At 48.9% G+C, this 18,725-nt stretch overlaps 11 non-coding genes across 11 annotated transcripts; all 11 read right to left on the bottom strand.

The window, feature by feature from the left end:
• Positions 1 to 161: 161 nt before the first annotated feature.
• On the bottom strand, positions 162 to 234 carry Trnat-agu (transfer RNA threonine (anticodon AGU)). Its single transcript has one exon. It is a non-coding gene; the product is annotated as a tRNA-Thr (tRNA).
• Positions 235 to 1,613: 1,379 nt separating this feature from the next.
• Trnat-agu (transfer RNA threonine (anticodon AGU)) lies at positions 1,614 to 1,686 on the bottom strand. The gene has a single exon. It is a non-coding gene; the product is annotated as a tRNA-Thr (tRNA).
• Positions 1,687 to 4,505: 2,819 nt separating this feature from the next.
• Positions 4,506 to 4,578, bottom strand: Trnat-agu (transfer RNA threonine (anticodon AGU)). The gene has a single exon. It is a non-coding gene; the product is annotated as a tRNA-Thr (tRNA).
• Positions 4,579 to 5,948: 1,370 nt separating this feature from the next.
• Trnat-agu (transfer RNA threonine (anticodon AGU)) lies at positions 5,949 to 6,021 on the bottom strand. The gene has a single exon. It is a non-coding gene; the product is annotated as a tRNA-Thr (tRNA).
• Positions 6,022 to 8,831: 2,810 nt separating this feature from the next.
• Trnat-agu (transfer RNA threonine (anticodon AGU)) lies at positions 8,832 to 8,904 on the bottom strand. The gene has a single exon. It is a non-coding gene; the product is annotated as a tRNA-Thr (tRNA).
• Positions 8,905 to 10,283: 1,379 nt separating this feature from the next.
• On the bottom strand, positions 10,284 to 10,356 carry Trnat-agu (transfer RNA threonine (anticodon AGU)). The gene has a single exon. It is a non-coding gene; the product is annotated as a tRNA-Thr (tRNA).
• A 1,368-nt stretch (positions 10,357 to 11,724) lies between these two features.
• Trnat-agu (transfer RNA threonine (anticodon AGU)) lies at positions 11,725 to 11,797 on the bottom strand. Its single transcript has one exon. It is a non-coding gene; the product is annotated as a tRNA-Thr (tRNA).
• Positions 11,798 to 13,165: 1,368 nt separating this feature from the next.
• Positions 13,166 to 13,238, bottom strand: Trnat-agu (transfer RNA threonine (anticodon AGU)). Its single transcript has one exon. It is a non-coding gene; the product is annotated as a tRNA-Thr (tRNA).
• Positions 13,239 to 14,768: 1,530 nt separating this feature from the next.
• On the bottom strand, positions 14,769 to 14,841 carry Trnat-agu (transfer RNA threonine (anticodon AGU)). Its single transcript has one exon. It is a non-coding gene; the product is annotated as a tRNA-Thr (tRNA).
• Positions 14,842 to 16,221: 1,380 nt separating this feature from the next.
• Positions 16,222 to 16,294, bottom strand: Trnat-agu (transfer RNA threonine (anticodon AGU)). Its single transcript has one exon. It is a non-coding gene; the product is annotated as a tRNA-Thr (tRNA).
• Positions 16,295 to 17,662: 1,368 nt separating this feature from the next.
• Trnat-agu (transfer RNA threonine (anticodon AGU)) lies at positions 17,663 to 17,735 on the bottom strand. The gene has a single exon. It is a non-coding gene; the product is annotated as a tRNA-Thr (tRNA).
• Between the last annotated feature and the right edge of the window lie 990 nt (positions 17,736 to 18,725).

Raw genomic sequence — 18,725 nt, 5'->3', positions numbered from 1 at the left:
AACTAACAACACCAGGAGCAGCTGACTGCACGCAAAGAATAGGAATGTGCAGTGGGATTTACGTGAACTCGGCGCAAGCTTGTATCTTCCTAGACACATCTGCTGGCTGTGAAGTATTCCACTTGCATATCAAGGTGCGCATGTAGGTGTGTTAAAAATCCTGCAGGCACTGGGTATTGATCCCAGTACCTCTCGCATACTAAGCGAGCGCTCTACCATCTGAGCTACGCCCGCCCCCCCGAAGACTAATGGTGCTACATACAGCCATATAGACGACACAGACCCTTGCACTCCCATTATTCAGCAGACAAACACTACTCTCTATGTATCCGTTAGGGTGTCTTTCAGGTTTCGTGCATTCTGTATCGAATCGTAGTTGCCAAAATGAAAGTGGCACGTATAACGTCGAAAATAGAATTCGGACACCGCTCTGAGTAAGACCAACGTGTTGTCCACCCTCTAGACTTCAATGAGGTTAAGCCGCGATACCTAAGACAGATCTGCACTCGATGACACCTCGATAACAGCCGGTCCCCACACTTACATCTTGCTCTCCTTACGTCAGTATACATCATATCAGTCTGTGACGCTGGCTTTGCAACATCTTGCGTGCCTTTAGGTTCGCCGCGACCAACACTTACCATGCACTGACCACAAAAAATGGAGGCGCCGCGGCTTGAACCCTGGACCTTTCACATGCCAAGCGAACGCTCTACCAACTGAGCTACGCCCCATGCAAGAGCAAACTGCGCTATTCCCCATTGTTTGCGACTCAGATGCGCACGGACACGATGGTTGGTTGGTTTGTAGCGGTGAAGGGAGCAGAGTACAAAGGCGCGGACCCGTTCATATACACAAAAGTTCCAAGTAGTTTCGATGCTCTGGTATTACAAATGCAAATTCCGTCTGTTTTTAACGTCTTAAATTGAAAGAGCCGTCACAAATTGCTCCGTTTTCACTCATTGTAGACAATTATACAGCACCTGAGGTAACAAACACATCTCGAGAACCATTGTGCACTACATTATTTATGCCAACTCAGTGCCTCGCTCTTTACTACTGTGTACCAATCTTGTCGTCCAACTGCAAAACACTGGGCCACAACAAGTTTCCGCGTCTCCATTGCACTGCGCATACTACGAAACGCTCCCCAAACTTGGCACTCACCCTCGCAGCCGACTTTTCCGACTTTCCACGACGCTCACGCAACGCTCACGCTAGTGACAGCATTATTTATAGTTCGACGTCGCGCCAAAGCGAATGAGCACAATTCGCCTACGGCTTAGGCCGCCCTCCTAGTGTGGCTGCTCGGTGTCTGCAGGCAGCGAGGGTCTGCAAGCTTCCTGTGTTCGCACCTATGTCACCTGTGCTTGCTTGTCAGAGACAGACTATCGCAAAACATACAACTCACTCCATGAATTGATTGCTACGGCATCTGTTATCAGCAGTCACAACTAACAACACCAGGAGCAGCTGACTGCACGCAAAGAATAGGAATGTGCAGTGGGATTTACGTGAACTCGGCGCAAGCTTGTATCTTCCTAGACACATCTGCTGGCTGTGAAGTATTCCACTTGCATATCAAGGTGCGCATGTAGGTGTGTTAAAAATCCTGCAGGCACTGGGTATTGATCCCAGTACCTCTCGCATACTAAGCGAGCGCTCTACCATCTGAGCTACGCCCGCCCCCCCGAAGACTAATGGTGCTACATACAGCCATATAGACGACACAGACCCTTGCACTCCCATTATTCAGCAGACAAAAACTACTCTCTATGTATCCGTTAGGGTGTCTTTCAGGTTTCGTGCATTCTGTATCGAATCGTAGTTGCCAAAATGAAAGTGGCACGTATAACGTCGAAAATAGAATTCGGACACCGCTCTGAGTAAGACCAACGTGTTGTCCACCCTCTAGACTTCAATGAGGTTAAGCCGCGATACCTAAGACAGATCTGCACTCGATGACACCTCGATAACAGCCGGTCCCCACACTTACATCTTGCTCTCCTTACGTCAGTATACATCATATCAGTCTGTGACGCTGGCTTTGCAACATCTTGCGTGCCTTTAGGTTCGCTGCGACCAACACTTACCATGCACTGACCACAAAAAATGGAGGCGCCGCGGCTTGAACCCTGGACCTTTCACATGCCAAGCGAACGCTCTACCAACTGAGCTACGCCCCATGCACGAGCAAACTGCGCTATTCCCCATTGTTTGCGACTCAGATGCGCACGGACACGATGGTTGGTTGGTTTGTAGCGGTGAAGGGAGCAGAGTACAAAGGCGCGGACCCGTTCATATACACAAAAGTTCCAAGTAGTTTCGATGCTCTGGTATTACAAATGCAAATTCCGTCTGTTTTTAACGTCTTAAATTGAAAGAGCCGTCACAAATTGCTCCGTTTTCACTCATTGTAGACAATTATACAGCACCTGAGGTAACAAACACATCTCGAGAACCATTGTGCACTACATTATTTATGCCAACTCAGTGCCTCGCTCTTTACTACTGTGTACCAATCTTGTCGTCCAACTGCAAAACACTGGGCCACAACAAGTTTCCGCGTCTCCATTGCACTGCGCATACTACGAACCGCTCCCCAAACTTGGCACTCACCCTCGCAGCCGACTTTTCCGACTTTCCACGACTTTCACGCAACGCTCACGCTAGTGACAGCATTATTTATAGTTCGACGTCGCGCCAAAGCGAATGATCACAATTCGCCTACGGCTTAGGCCGCCCTCCTAGTGTGGCTGCTCGGTGTCTGCAGGCAGCGAGGGTCTGCAAGCTTCTGTGTTCGCACCTATGTCACCTGTGCTTGCTTGTCAGAGACAGACTATCGCAAAACATACAACTCACTCCATGAATTGATTGCTACGGCATCTGTTATCAGCAGTCACAACTAACAACACCAGGAGCAGCTGACTGCACGCAAAGAATAGGAATGTGCAGTGGGATTTACGTGAACTCGGCGCAAGCTTGTATCTTCCTAGACACATCTGCTGGCTGTGAAGTATTCCACTTGCATATCAAGGTGCGCATGTAGGTGTGTTAAAAATTCTGCAGGCACTGGGTATTGATCCCAGTACTTCTCGCATACTAAGCAAGCGCTCTACCATCTGAGCTACGCCCGCCCCCCCGAAGACTAATGGTGCTACATACAGCCATATAGACGACACAGACCCTTGCACTCCCATTATTCAGCAGACAAACACTACTCTCTATGTATCCGTTAGGGTGTCTTTCAGGTTTCGTGCATTCTGTATCGAATCGTAGTTGCCAAAATGAAAGTGGCACGTATAACGTCGAAAATAGAATTCGGACACCGCTCTGAGTAAGACCAACGTGTTGTCCACCCTCTAGACTTCAATGAGGTTAAGCCGCGATACCTAAGACAGATCTGCACTCGATGACACCTCGATAACAGCCGGTCCCCACACTTACATCTTGCTCTCCTTACGTCAGTATACATCATATCAGTCTGTGACGCTGGCTTTGCAACATCTTGCGTGCCTTTAGGTTCGCCGCGACCAACACTTACCATGCACTGACCACAAAAAATGGAGGCGCCGCGGCTTGAACCCTGGACCTTTCACATGCCAAGCGAACGCTCTACCAACTGAGCTACGCCCCATGCACGAGCAAACTGCGCTATTCCCCATTGTTTGCGACTCAGATGCGCACGGACACGATGGTTGGTTGGTTTGTAGCGGTGAAGGGAGCAGAGTACAAAGGCGCGGACCCGTTCATATACACAAAAGTTCCAAGTAGTTTCGATGCTCTGGTATTACAAATGCAAATTCCGTCTGTTTTTAACGTCTTAAATTGAAAGAGCCGTCACAAATTGCTCCGTTTTCACTCATTGTAGACAATTATACAGCACCTGAGGTAACAAACACATCTCGAGAACCATTGTGCACTACATTATTTATGCCAACTCAGTGCCTCGCTCTTTACTACTGTGTACCAATCTTGTCGTCCAACTGCAAAACACTGGGCCACAACAAGTTTCCGCGTCTCCATTGCACTGCGCATACTACGAAACGCTCCCCAAACTTGGCACTCACCCTCGCAGCCGACTTTTCCGACTTTCCACGACGCTCACGCTAGTGACAGCATTATTTATAGTTCGACGTCGCGCCAAAGCGAATGAGCACAATTCGCCTACGGCTTAGGCCGCCCTCCTAGTGTGGCTGCTCGGTGTCTGCAGGCAGCGAGGGTCTGCAAGCTTCCTGTGTTCGCACCTATGTCACCTGTGCTTGCTTGTCAGAGACAGACTATCGCAAAACATACAACTCACTCCATGAATTGATTGCTACGGCATCTGTTATCAGCAGTCACAACTAACAACACCAGGAGCAGCTGACTGCACGCAAAGAATAGGAATGTGCAGTGGGATTTACGTGAACTCGGCGCAAGCTTGTATCTTCCTAGACACATCTGCTGGCTGTGAAGTATTCCACTTGCATATCAAGGTGCGCATGTAGGTGTGTTAAAAATCCTGCAGGCACTGGGTATTGATCCCAGTACCTCTCGCATACTAAGCGAGCGCTCTACCATCTGAGCTACGCCCGCCCCCCCCCCGAAGACTAATGGTGCTACATACAGCCATATAGACGACACAGACCCTTGCACTCCCATTATTCAGCAGACAAACACTACTCTCTATGTATCCGTTAGGGTGTCTTTCAGGTTTCGTGCATTCTGTATCGAATCGTAGTTGCCAAAATGAAAGTGGCACGTATAACGTCGAAAATAGAATTCGGACACCGCTCTGAGTAAGACCAACGTGTTGTCCACCCTCTAGACTTCAATGAGGTTAAGCCGCGATACCTAAGACAGATCTGCACTCGATGACACCTCGATAACAGCCGGTCCCCACACTTACATCTTGCTCTCCTTACGTCAGTATACATCATATCAGTCTGTGACGCTGGCTTTGCAACATCTTGCGTGCCTTTAGGTTCGCCGCGACCAACACTTACCATGCACTGACCACAAAAAATGGAGGCGCCGCGGCTTGAACCCTGGACCTTTCACATGCCAAGCGAACGCTCTACCAACTGAGCTACGCCCCATGCACGAGCAAACTGCGCTATTCCCCATTGTTTGCGACTCAGATGCGCACGGACACGATGGTTGGTTGGTTTGTAGCGGTGAAGGGAGCAGAGTACAAAGGCGCGGACCCGTTCATATACACAAAAGTTCCAAGTAGTTTCGATGCTCTGGTATTACAAATGCAAATTCCGTCTGTTTTTAACGTCTTAAATTGAAAGAGCCGTCACAAATTGCTCCGTTTTCACTCATTGTAGACAATTATACAGCACCTGAGGTAACAAACACATCTCGAGAACCATTGTGCACTACATTATTTATGCCAACTCAGTGCCTCGCTCTTTACTACTGTGTACCAATCTTGTCGTCCAACTGCAAAACACTGGGCCACAACAAGTTTCCGCGTCTCCATTGCACGGCGCATACTACGAAACGCTCCCCAAACTTGGCACTCACCCTCGCAGCCGACTTTTCCGACTTTCCACGACGCTCACGCTAGTGACAGCATTATTTATAGTTCGACGTCGCGCCAAAGCGAATGAGCACAATTCGCCTACGGCTTAGGCCGCCCTCCTAGTGTGGCTGCTCGGTGTCTGCAGGCAGCGAGGGTCTGCAAGCTTCTGTGTTCGCACCTATGTCACCTGTGCTTGCTTGTCAGAGACAGACTATCGCAAAACATACAACTCACTCCATGAATTGATTGCTACGGCATCTGTTATCAGCAGTCACAACTAACAACACCAGGAGCAGCTGACTGCACGCAAAGAATAGGAATGTGCAGTGGGATTTACGTGAACTCGGCGCAAGCTTGTATCTTCCTAGACACATCTGCTGGCTGTGAAGTATTCCACTTGCATATCAAGGTGCGCATGTAGGTGTGTTAAAAATCCTGCAGGCACTGGGTATTGATCCCAGTACCTCTCGCATACTAAGCAAGCGCTCTACCATCTGAGCTACGCCCGCCCCCCCGAAGACTAATGGTGCTACATACAGCCATATAGACGACACAGACCCTTGCACTCCCATTATTCAGCAGACAAACACTACTCTCTATGTATCCGTTAGGGTGTCTTTCAGGTTTCGTGCATTCTGTATCGAATCGTAGTTGCCAAAATGAAAGTGGCACGTATAACGTCGAAAATAGAATTCGGACACCGCTCTGAGTAAGACCAACGTGTTGTCCACCCTCTAGACTTCAATGAGGTTAAGCCGCGATACCTAAGACAGATCTGCACTCGATGACACCTCGATAACAGCCGGTCCCCACACTTACATCTTGCTCTCCTTACGTCAGTATACATCATATCAGTCTGTGACGCTGGCTTAGCAACATCTTGCGTGCCTTTAGGTTCGCCGCGACCAACACTTACCATGCACTGACCACAAAAAATGGAGGCGCCGCGGCTTGAACCCTGGACCTTTCACATGTCAAGCGAACGCTCTACCAACTGAGCTACGCCCCATGCACGAGCAAACTGCGCTATTCCCCATTGTTTGCGACTCAGATGCGCACGGACACGATGGTTGGTTGGTTTGTAGCGGTGAAGGGAGCAGAGTACAAAGGCGCGGACCCGTTCATATACACAAAAGTTCCAAGTAGTTTCGATGCTCTGGTATTACAAATGCAAATTCCGTCTGTTTTTAACGTCTTAAATTGAAAGAGCCGTCACAAATTGCTCCGTTTTCACTCATTGTAGACAATTATACAGCACCTGAGGTAACAAACACATCTCGAGAACCATTGTGCACTACATTATTTATGCCAACTCAGTGCCTCGCTCTTTACTACTGTGTACCAATCTTGTCGTCCAACTGCAAAACACTGGGCCACAACAAGTTTCCGCGTCTCCATTGCACTGCGCATACTACGAAACGCTCCCCAAACTTGGCACTCACCCTCGCAGCCGACTTTTCCGACTTTCCACGACGCTCACGCTAGTGACAGCATTATTTATAGTTCGACGTCGCGCCAAAGCGAATGAGCACAATTCGCCTACGGCTTAGGCCGCCCTCCTAGTGTGGCTGCTCGGTGTCTGCAGGCAGCGAGGGTCTGCAAGCTTCCTGTGTTCGCACCTATGTCACCTGTGCTTGCTTGTCAGAGACAGACTATCGCAAAACATACAACTCACTCCATGAATTGATTGCTACGGCATCTGTTATCAGCAGTCACAACTAACAACACCAGGAGCAGCTGACTGCACGCAAAGAATAGGAATGTGCAGTGGGATTTACGTGAACTCGGCGCAAGCTTGTATCTTCCTAGACACATCTGCTGGCTGTGAAGTATTCCACTTGCATATCAAGGTGCGCATGTAGGTGTGTTAAAAATCCTGCAGGCACTGGGTATTGATCCCAGTACCATTCGCATACTAAGCGAGCGCTCTACCATCTGAGCTACGCCCGCCCCCCAGTAGACTAATGGTGCTACATACAGCCATATAGACGACACAGACCCTTGCACTCCCATTATTCAGCAGACAAACACTACTCTCTATGTATCCGTTAGGGTGTCTTTCAGGTTTCGTGCATTCTGTATCGAATCGTAGTTGGCCACAATGAAAGTGGCACGTATAACGTCGAAAATAGAATTCGGACACCGCTCTGAGTAAGACCAACGTGTTGTCCACCCTCTAGACTTCAATGAGGTTAAGCCGCGATACCTAAGACAGATCTGCACTCGATGACACCTCGATAACAGCCGGTCCCCACACTTACATCTTGCTCTCCTTACGTCAGTATACATCATATCAGTCTGTGACGCTGGCTTTGCAACATCTTGCGTGCCTTTAGGTTCGCCGCGACCAACACTTACCATGCACTGACCACAAAAAATGGAGGCGCCGCGGCTTGAACCCTGGACCTTTCACATGCCAAGCGAACGCTCTACCAACTGAGCTACGCCCCATGCACGAGCAAACTGCGCTATTCCCCATTGTTTGCGACTCAGATGCGCACGGACACGATGGTTGGTTGGTTTGTAGCGGTGAAGGGAGCAGAGTACAAAGGCGCGGACCCGTTCATATACACAAAAGTTCCAAGTAGTTTCGATGCTCTGGTATTACAAATGCAAATTCCGTCTGTTTTTAACGTCTTAAATTGAAAGAGCCGTCACAAATTGCTCCGTTTTCACTCATTGTAGACAATTATACAGCACCTGAGGTAACAAACACATCTCGAGAACCATTGTGCACTACATTATTTATGCCAACTCAGTGCCTCGCTCTTTACTACTGTGTACCAATCTTGTCGTCCAACTGCAAAACACTGGGCCACAACAAGTTTCCGCGTCTCCATTGCACTGCGCATACTACGAAACGCTCCCCAAACTTGGCACTCACCCTCGCAGCCGACTTTTCCGACTTTCCACGACGCTCACGCTAGTGACAGCATTATTTATAGTTCGACGTCGCGCCAAAGCGAATGAGCACAATTCGCCTACGGCTTAGGCCGCCCTCCTAGTGTGGCTGCTCGGTGTCTGCAGGCAGCGAGGGTCTGCAAGCTTCCTGTGTTCGCACCTATGTCACCTGTGCTTGCTTGTCAGAGACAGACTATCGCAAAACATACAACTCACTCCATGAATTGATTGCTACGGCATCTGTTATCAGCAGTCACAACTAACAACACCAGGAGCAGCTGACTGCACGCAAAGAATAGGAATGTGCAGTGGGATTTACGTGAACTCGGCGCAAGCTTGTATCTTCCTAGACACATCTGCTGGCTGTGAAGTATTCCACTTGCATATCAAGGTGCGCATGTAGGTGTGTTAAAAATCCTGCAGGCACTGGGTATTGATCCCAGTACCTCTCGCATACTAAGCGAGCGCTCTACCATCTGAGCTACGCCCGCCCCCCCGAAGACTAATGGTGCTACATACAGCCATATAGACGACACAGACCCTTGCACTCCCATTATTCAGCAGACAAACACTACTCTCTATGTATCAGTTAGGGTGTCTTTCAGGTTTCGTGCATTCTGTATCGAATCGTAGTTGCCAAAATGAAAGTGGCACGTATAACGTCGAAAATAGAATTCGGACACCGCTCTGAGTAAGACCAACGTGTTGTCCACCCTCTAGACTTCAATGAGGTTAAGCCGCGATACCTAAGACAGATCTGCACTCGATGACACCTCGATAACAGCCGGTCCCCACACTTACATCTTGCTCTCCTTACGTCAGTATACATCATATCAGTCTGTGACGCTGGCTTTGCAACATCTTGCGTGCCTTTAGGTTCGCCGCGACCAACACTTACCATGCACTGACCACAAAAAATGGAGGCGCCGCCGCTTGAACCCTGGACCTTTCACATGCCAAGCGAACGCTCTACCAACTGAGCTACGCCCCATGCACGAGCAAACTGCGCTATTCCCAATTGTTTGCGACTCAGATGCGCACGGACACGATGGTTGGTTTGTTTGTAGCGGTGAAGGGAGCAGAGTACAAAGGCGCGGACCCGTTCATATACACAAAAGTTCCAAGTAGTTTCGATGCTCTGGTATTACAAATGCAAATTCCGTCTGTTTTTAACGTCTTAAATTGAAAGAGCCGTCACAAATTGCTCCGTTTTCACTCATTGTAGACAATTATACAGCACCTGAGGTAACAAACACATCTCGAGAACCATTGTGCACTACATTATTTATGCCAACTCAGTGCCTCGCTCTTTACTACTGTGTACCAATCTTGTCGTCCAACTGCAAAACACTGGGCCACAACAAGTTTCCGCGTCTCCATTGCACTGCGCATACTACGAAACGCTCCCCAAACTTGGCACTCACCCTCGCAGCCGACTTTTCCGACTTTCCACGACGCTCACGCAACGCTCACGCTAGTGACAGCATTATTTATAGTTCGACGTCGCGCCAAAGCGAATGAGCACAATTCGCCTACGGCTTAGGCCGCCCTCCTAGTGTGGCTGCTCGGTGTCTGCAGGCAGCGAGGGTCTGCAAGCTTCCTGTGTTCGCACCTATGTCACCTGTGCTTGCTTGTCAGAGACAGACTATCGCAAAACATACAACTCACTCCATGAATTGATTGCTACGGCATCTGTTATCAGCAGTCACAACTAACAACACCAGGAGCAGCTGACTGCACGCAAAGAATAGGAATGTGCAGTGGGATTTACGTGAACTCGGCGCAAGCTTGTATCTTCCTAGACACATCTGCTGGCTGTGAAGTATTCCACTTGCATATCAAGGTGCGCATGTAGGTGTGTTAAAAATCCTGCAGGCACTGGGTATTGATCCCAGTACCTCTCGCATACTAAGCGAGCGCTCTACCATCTGAGCTACGCCCGCCCTCCCGAAGACTAATGGTGCTACATACAGCCATATAGACGACACAGACCCTTGCACTCCCATTATTCAGCAGACAAACACTACTCTCTATGTATCAGTTAGGGTGTCTTTCAGGTTTCGTGCATTCTGTATCGAATCGTAGTTGCCAAAATGAAAGTGGCACGTATAACGTCGAAAATAGAATTCGGACACCGCTCTGAGTAAGACCAACGTGTTGTCCACCCTCTAGACTTCAATGAGGTTAAGCCGCGATACCTAAGACAGATCTGCACTCGATGACACCTCGATAACAGCCGGTCCCCACACTTACATCTTGCTCTCCTTACGTCAGTATACATCATATCAGTCTGTGACGCTGGCTTTGCAACATCTTGCGTGCCTTTAGGTTCGCCGCGACCAACACTTACCATGCACTGACCACAAAAAATGGAGGCGCCGCGGCTTGAACCCTGGACCTTTCACATGCCAAGCCAACGCTCTACCAACTGAGCTACGCCCCATGCACGAGCAAACTGCGCTATTCCCCATTGTTTGCGACTCAGATGCGCACGGACACGATGGTTGGTTTGTTTGTAGCGGTGAAGGGAGCAGAGTACAAAGGCGCGGACCCGTTCATATACACAAAAGTTCCAAGTAGTTTCGATGCTCTGGTATTACAAATGCAAATTCCGTCTGTTTTTAACGTCTTAAATTGAAAGAGCCGTCACAAATTGCTCCGTTTTCACTCATTGTAGACAATTATACAGCACCTGAGGTAACAAACACATCTCGAGAACCATTGTGCACTACATTATTTATGCCAACTCAGTGCCTCGCTCTTTACTACTGTGTACCAATCTTGTCGTCCAACTGCAAAACACTGGGCCACAACAAGTTTCCGCGTCTCCATTGCACTGCGCATACTACGAAACGCTCCCCAAACTTGGCACTCACCCTCGCAGCCGACTTTTCCGACTTTCCACGACGCTCACGCTAGTGACAGCATTATTTATAGTTCGACGTCGCGCCAAAGCGAATGAGCACAATTCGCCTACGGCTTAGGCCGCCCTCCTAGTGTGGCTGCTCGGTGTCTGCAGGCAGCGAGGGTCTGCAAGCTTCCTGTGTTCGCACCTATGTCACCTGTGCTTGCTTGTCAGAGACAGACTATCGCAAAACATACAACTCACTCCATGAATTGATTGCTACGGCATCTGTTATCAGCAGTCACAACTAACAACACCAGGAGCAGCTGACTGCACGCAAAGAATAGGAATGTGCAGTGGGATTTACGTGAACTCGGCGCAAGCTTGTATCTTCCTAGACACATCTGCTGGCTGTGAAGTATTCCACTTGCATATCAAGGTGCGCATGTAGGTGTGTTAAAAATCCTGCAGGCACTGGGTATTGATCCCAGTACCTCTCGCATACTAAGCGAGCGCTCTACCATCTGAGCTACGCCCGCCCCCCCGAAGACTAATGGTGCTACATACAGCCATATAGACGACACAGACCCTTGCACTCCCATTATTCAGCAGACAAACACTACTCTCTATGTATCCGTTAGGGTGTCTTTCAGGTTTCGTGCATTCTGTATCGAATCGTAGTTGCCAAAATGAAAGTGGCACGTATAACGTCGAAAATAGAATTCGGACACCGCTCTGAGTAAGACCAACGTGTTGTCCACCCTCTAGACTTCAATGAGGTTAAGCCGCGATACCTAAGACAGATCTGCACTCGATGACACCTCGATAACAGCCGGTCCCCACACTTACATCTTGCTCTCCTTACGTCAGTAAACATCATATCAGTCTGTGACGCTGGCTTTGCAACATCTTGCGTGCCTTTAGGTTCGCCGCGACCAACACTTACCATGCACTGACTACAAAAAATGGAGGCGCCGCGGCTTGAACCCTGGACCTTTCACATGCCAAGCGAACGCTCTACCAACTGAGCTACGCCCCATGCACGAGCAAACTGCGCTATTCCCCATTGTTTGCGACTCAGATGCGCACGGACACGATGGTTGGTTTGTTTGTAGCGGTGAAGGGAGCAGAGTACAAAGGCGCGGACCCGTTCATATACACAAAAGTTCCAAGTAGTTTCGATGCTCTGGTATTACAAATGCAAATTCCGTCTGTTTTTAACGTCTTAAATTGAAAGAGCCGTCACAAATTGCTCCGTTTTCACTCATTGTAGACAATTATACAGCACCTGAGGTAACAAACACATCTCGAGAACCATTGTGCACTACATTATTTATGCCAACTCAGTGCCTCGCTCTTTACTACTGTGTACCAATCATGTCGTCCAACTGCAAAACACTGGGCCACAACAAGTTTCCGCGTCTCCATTGCACTGCGCATACTACGAAACGCTCCCCAAACTTGGCACTCACCCTCGCAGCCGACTTTTCCGACTTTCCACGACGCTCACGCTAGTGACAGCATTATTTATAGTTCGACGTCGCGCCAAAGCGAATGAGCACAATTCGCCTACGGCTTAGGCCGCCCTCCTAGTGTGGCTGCTCGGTGTCTGCAGGCAGCGAGGGTCTGCAAGCTTCCTGTGTTCGCACCTATGTCACCTGTGCTTGCTTGTCAGAGACAGACTATCGCAAAACATACAACTCACTCCATGAATTGATTGCTACGGCATCTGTTATCAGCAGTCACAACTAACAACACCAGGAGCAGCTGACTGCACGCAAAGAATAGGAATGTGCAGTGGGATTTACGTGAACTCGGCGCAAGCTTGTATCTTCCTAGACACATCTGCTGGCTGTGAAGTATTCCACTTGCATATCAAGGTGCGCATGTAGGTGTGTTAAAAATCCTGCAGGCACTGGGTATTGATCCCAGTACCTCTCGCATACTAAGCGAGCGCTCTACCATCTGAGCTACGCCCGCCCCCCCAAAGACTAATGGTGCTACATACAGCCATATAGACGACACAGACCCTTGCACTCCCATTATTCAGCAGACAAACACTACTCTCTATGTATCCGTTAGGGTGTCTTTCAGGTTTCGTGCATTCTGTATCGAATCGTAGTTGCCAAAATGAAAGTGGCACGTATAACGTCGAAAATAGAATTCGGACACCGCTCTGAGTAAGACCAACGTGTTGTCCACCCTCTAGACTTCAATGAGGTTAAGCCGCGATACCTAAGACAGATCTGCACTCGATGACACCTCGATAACAGCCGGTCCCCACACTTACATCTTGCTCTCCTTACGTCAGTAAACATCATATCAGTCTGTGACGCTGGCTTTGCAACATCTTGCGTGCCTTTAGGTTCGCCGCGACCAACACTTACCATGCACTGACTACAAAAAATGGAGGCGCCGCGGCTTGAACCCTGGACCTTTCACATGCCAAGCGAACGCTCTACCAACTTTTTTTTTTTTGTATTTTTTTTTTTTTTTTGTTTTTTTTTTTTTTTTTTTTTTTATTTTTTTAGTTTACAGCGGAACAAAATTCCGTTCCGCCCAGCGTGGGGCTCGAACACTCGACCATGGGATTAAGAATATCATGCTCTAACACAACTGAGCTACGCCCCATGCACGAGCAAACTGCGCTATTCCCCATTGTTTGCGACTCAGATGCGCACGGACACGATGGTTGGTTTGTTTGTAGCGGTGAAGGGAGCAGAGTACAAAGGCGCGGACCCGTTCATATACACAAAAGTTCCAAGTAGTTTCAATGCTCTGGTATTACAAATGCAAATTCCGTCTGTTTTTAACGTCTTAAATTGAAAGAGCCGTCACAAATTGCTCCGTTTTCACTCATTGTAGACAATTATACAGCACCTGAGGTAACAAACACATCTCGAGAACCATTGTGCACTACATTATTTATGCCAACTCAGTGCCTCGCTCTTTACTACTGTGTACCAATCTTGTCGTCCAACTGCAAAACACTGGGCCACAACAAGTTTCCGCGTCTCCATTGCACTGCGCATACTACGAAACGCTCCCCAAACTTGGCACTCACCCTCGCAGCCGACTTTTCCGACTTTCCACGACGCTCACGCAACGCTCACGCTAGTGACAGCATTATTTATAGTTCGACGTCGCGCCAAAGCGAATGAGCACAATTCGCCTACGGCTTAGGCCGCCCTCCTAGTGTGGCTGCTCGGTGTCTGCAGGCAGCGAGGGTCTGCAAGCTTCCTGTGTTCGCACCTATGTCACCTGTGCTTGCTTGTCAGAGACAGACTATCGCAAAACATACAACTCACTCCATGAATTGATTGCTACGGCATCTGTTATCAGCAGTCACAACTAACAACACCAGGAGCAGCTGACTGCACGCAAAGAATAGGAATGTGCAGTGGGATTTACGTGAACTCGGCGCAAGCTTGTATCTTCCTAGACACATCTGCTGGCTGTGAAGTATTCCACTTGCATATCAAGGTGCGCATGTAGGTGTGTTAAAAATCCTGCAGGCACTGGGTATTGATCCCAGTACCTCTCGCATACTAAGCGAGCGCTCTACCATCTGAGCTACGCCCGCCCCCCCCGAAGACTAATGGTGCTACATACAGCCATATAGACGACACAGACCCTTGCACTCCCATTATTCAGCAGACAAACACTACTCTCTATGTATCCGTTAGGGTGTCTTTCAGGTTTCGTGCATTCTGTATCGAATCGTAGTTGCCAAAATGAAAGTGGCACGTATAACGTCGAAAATAGAATTCGGACACCGCTCTGAGTAAGACCAACGTGTTGTCCACCCTCTAGACTTCAATGAGGTTAAGCCGCGATACCTAAGACAGATCTGCACTCGATGACACCTCGATAACAGCCGGTCCCCACACTTACATCTTGCTCTCCTTACGTCAGTAAACATCATATCAGTCTGTGACGCTGGCTTTGCAACATCTTGCGTGCCTTTAGGTTCGCCGCGACCAACACTTACCATGCACTGACTACAAAAAATGGAGGCGCCGCGGCTTGAACCCTGGACCTTTCACATGCCAAGCGAACGCTCTACCAACTGAGCTACGCCCCATGCACGAGCAAACTGCGCTATTCCCCATTGTTTGCGACTCAGATGCGCACGGACACGATGGTTGGTTTGTTTGTAGCGGTGAAGGGAGCAGAGTACAAAGGCGCGGACCCGTTCATATACACAAAAGTTCCAAGTAGTTTCGATGCTCTGGTATTACAAATGCAAATTCCGTCTGTTTTTAACGTCTTAAATTGAAAGAGCCGTCACAAATTGCTCCGTTTTCACTCATTGTAGACAATTATACAGCACCTGAGGTAACAAACACATCTCGAGAACCATTGTGCACTACATTATTTATGCCAACTCAGTGCCTCGCTCTTTACTACTGTGTACCAATCTTGTTGTCCAACTGCAAAACACTGGGCCATAACAAGTTTCCGCGTCTCCATTGCACTGCGCATACTACGAAATGCTCCCCAAACTTGGCACTCACCCTCGCAGCCGACTTTTCCGACTTTCCACGACGCTCACGCAACGCTCACGCTAGTGACAGCATTATTTATAGTTCGACGTCGCGCCAAAGCGAAGGAGCACAATTCGCCTACGGCTTAGGCCGCCCTCCTAGTGTGGCTGCTCGGTGTCTGCAGGCAGCGAGGGTCTGCAAGCTTCCTGTGTTCGCACCTATGTCACCTGTGCTTGCTTGTCAGAGACAGACTATCGCAAAACATACAACTCACTCCATGAATTGATTGCTACGGCATCTGTTATCAGCAGTCACAACTAACAACACCAGGAGCAGCTGACTGCACGCAAAGAATAGGAATGTGCAGTGGGATTTACGTGAACTCGGCGCAAGCTTGTATCTTCCTAGACTCATCTGCTGGCTGTGAAGTATTCCACTTGCATATCAAGGTGCGCATGTAGGTGTGTTAAAAATCCTGCAGGCACTGGGTATTGATCCCAGTACCTCTCGCATACTAAGCGAGCGCTCTACCATCTGAGCTACGCCCGCCCCCCCGTAGACTAATGGTGCTACATACAGCCATATAGACGACACAGACCCTTGCACTCCCATTATTCAGCAGACAAACACTACTCTCTATGTATCCGTTAGGGTGTCTTTCAGGTTTCGTGCATTCTGTATCGAATCGTAGTTGCCAAAATGAAAGTGGCACGTATAACGTCGAAAATAGAATTCGGACACCGCTCTGAGTAAGACCAACGTGTTGTCCACCCTCTAGACTTCAATGAGGTTAAGCCGCGATACCTAAGACAGATCTGCACTCGATGACACCTCGATAACAGCCGGTCCCCACACTTACATCTTGCTCTCCTTACGTCAGTATACATCATATCAGTCTGTGACGCTGGCTTTGCAACATCTTGCGTGCCTTTAGGTTCGCCGCGACCAACACTTACCATGCACTGACCACAAAAAATGGACGCGCCGCGGCTTGAACCCTGGACCTTTCACATGCCAAGCGAACGCTCTACCAACTGAGCTACGCCCCATGCACGAGCAAACTGCGCTATTCCCCATTGTTTGCGACTCAGATGCGCACGGACACGATGGTTGGTTTGTTTGTAGCGGTGAAGGGAGCAGAGTACAAAGGCGCGGACCCGTTCATATACACAAAAGTTCCAAGTAGTTTCGATGCTCTGGTATTACAAATGCAAATTCCGTCTGTTTTTAACGTCTTAAATTGAAAGAGCCGTCACAAATTGCTCCGTTTTCACTCATTGTAGACAATTATACAGCACCTGAGGTAACAAACACATCTCGAGAACCATTGTGCACTACATTATTTATGCCAACTCAGTGCCTCGCTCTTTACTACTGTGTACCAATCTTGTCGTCCAACTGCAAAACACTGGGCCACAACAAGTTTCCGCGTCTCCATTGCACTGCGCATACTACGAAACGCTCCCCAAACTTGGCACTCACCCTCGCAGCCGACTTTTCCGACTTTCCACGACGCTCACGCTAGTGACAGCATTATTTATAGTTCGACGTCGCGCCAAAGCGAAGGAGCACAATTCGCCTACGGCTTAGGCCGCCCTCCTAGTGTGGCTGCTCGGTGTCTGCAGGCAGCGAGGGTCTGCAAGCTTCCTGTGTTCGCACCTATGTCACCTGTGCTTGCTTGTCAGAGACAGACTATCGCAAAACATACAACTCACTCCATGAATTGATTGCTACGGCATCTGTTATCAGCAGTCACAACTAACAACACCAGGAGCAGCTGACTGCACGCAAAGAATAGGAATGTGCAGTGGGATTTACGTGAACTCGGCGCAAGCTTGTATCTTCCTAGACACATCTGCTGGCTGTGAAGTATTCCACTTGCATATCAAGGTGCGCATGTAGGTGTGTTAAAAATCCTGCAGGCACTGGGTATTGATCCCAGTACCTCTCGCATACTAAGCGAGCGCTCTACCATCTGAGCTACGCCCGCCCCCCCGAAGACTAATGGTGCTACATACAGCCATATAGACGACACAGACCCTTGCACTCCCATTATTCAGCAGACAAACACTACTCTCTATGTATCCGTTAGGGTGTCTTTCAGGTTTCGTGCATTCTGTATCGAATCGTAGTTGCCAAAATGAAAGTGGCACGTATAACGTCGAAAATAGAATTCGGACACCGCTCTGAGTAAGACCAACGTGTTGTCCACCCTCTAGACTTCAATGAGGTTAAGCCGCGATACCTAAGACAGATCTGCACTCGATGACACCTCGATAACAGCCGGTCCCCACACTTACATCTTGCTCTCCTTACGTCAGTAAACATCATATCAGTCTGTGACGCTGGCTTTGCAACATCTTGCGTGCCTTTAGGTTCGCCGCGACCAACACTTACCATGCACTGACCACAAAAAATGGAGGCGCCGCGTCTTGAACCCTGGACCTTTCACATGCCAAGCGAACGCTCTAACAACTGAGTTACGCCCCATGCACGAGCAAACTGCGCTATTCCCCATTGTTTGCGACTCAGATGCGCACGGACACGATGGTTGGTTTGTTTGTAGCGGTGAAGGGAGCAGAGTACAAAGGCGCGGACCCGTTCATATACACAAAAGTTCCAAGTAGTTTCGATGCTCTGGTATTACAAATGCAAATTCCGTCTGTTTTTAACGTCTTAAATTGAAAGAGCCGTCACAAATTGCTCCGTTTTCACTCATTGTAGACAATTATACAGCACCTGAGGTAACAAACACATCTCGAGAACCATTGTGCACTACATTATTTATGCCAACTCAGTGCCTCGCTCTTTACTACTGTGTACCAATCTTGTCGTCCAACTGCAAAACACTGGGCCACAACAAGTTTCCGCGTCTCCATTGCACTGCGCATACTACGAAACGCTCCCCAAACTTGGCACTCACCCTCGCAGCCGACTTTTCCGACTTTCCACGACGCTCACGCTAGTGACAGCATTATTT

The sequence above is a fragment of the Schistocerca gregaria genome, chromosome 9, assembly GCF_023897955.1.
Source record: "Schistocerca gregaria isolate iqSchGreg1 chromosome 9, iqSchGreg1.2, whole genome shotgun sequence".
Classification (NCBI taxonomy): Eukaryota; Metazoa; Arthropoda; class Insecta; order Orthoptera; family Acrididae; genus Schistocerca; species Schistocerca gregaria.
Note: the sequence above shows the minus strand (reverse complement) of the source record. Positions and strands in the feature narration are given on the sequence as shown.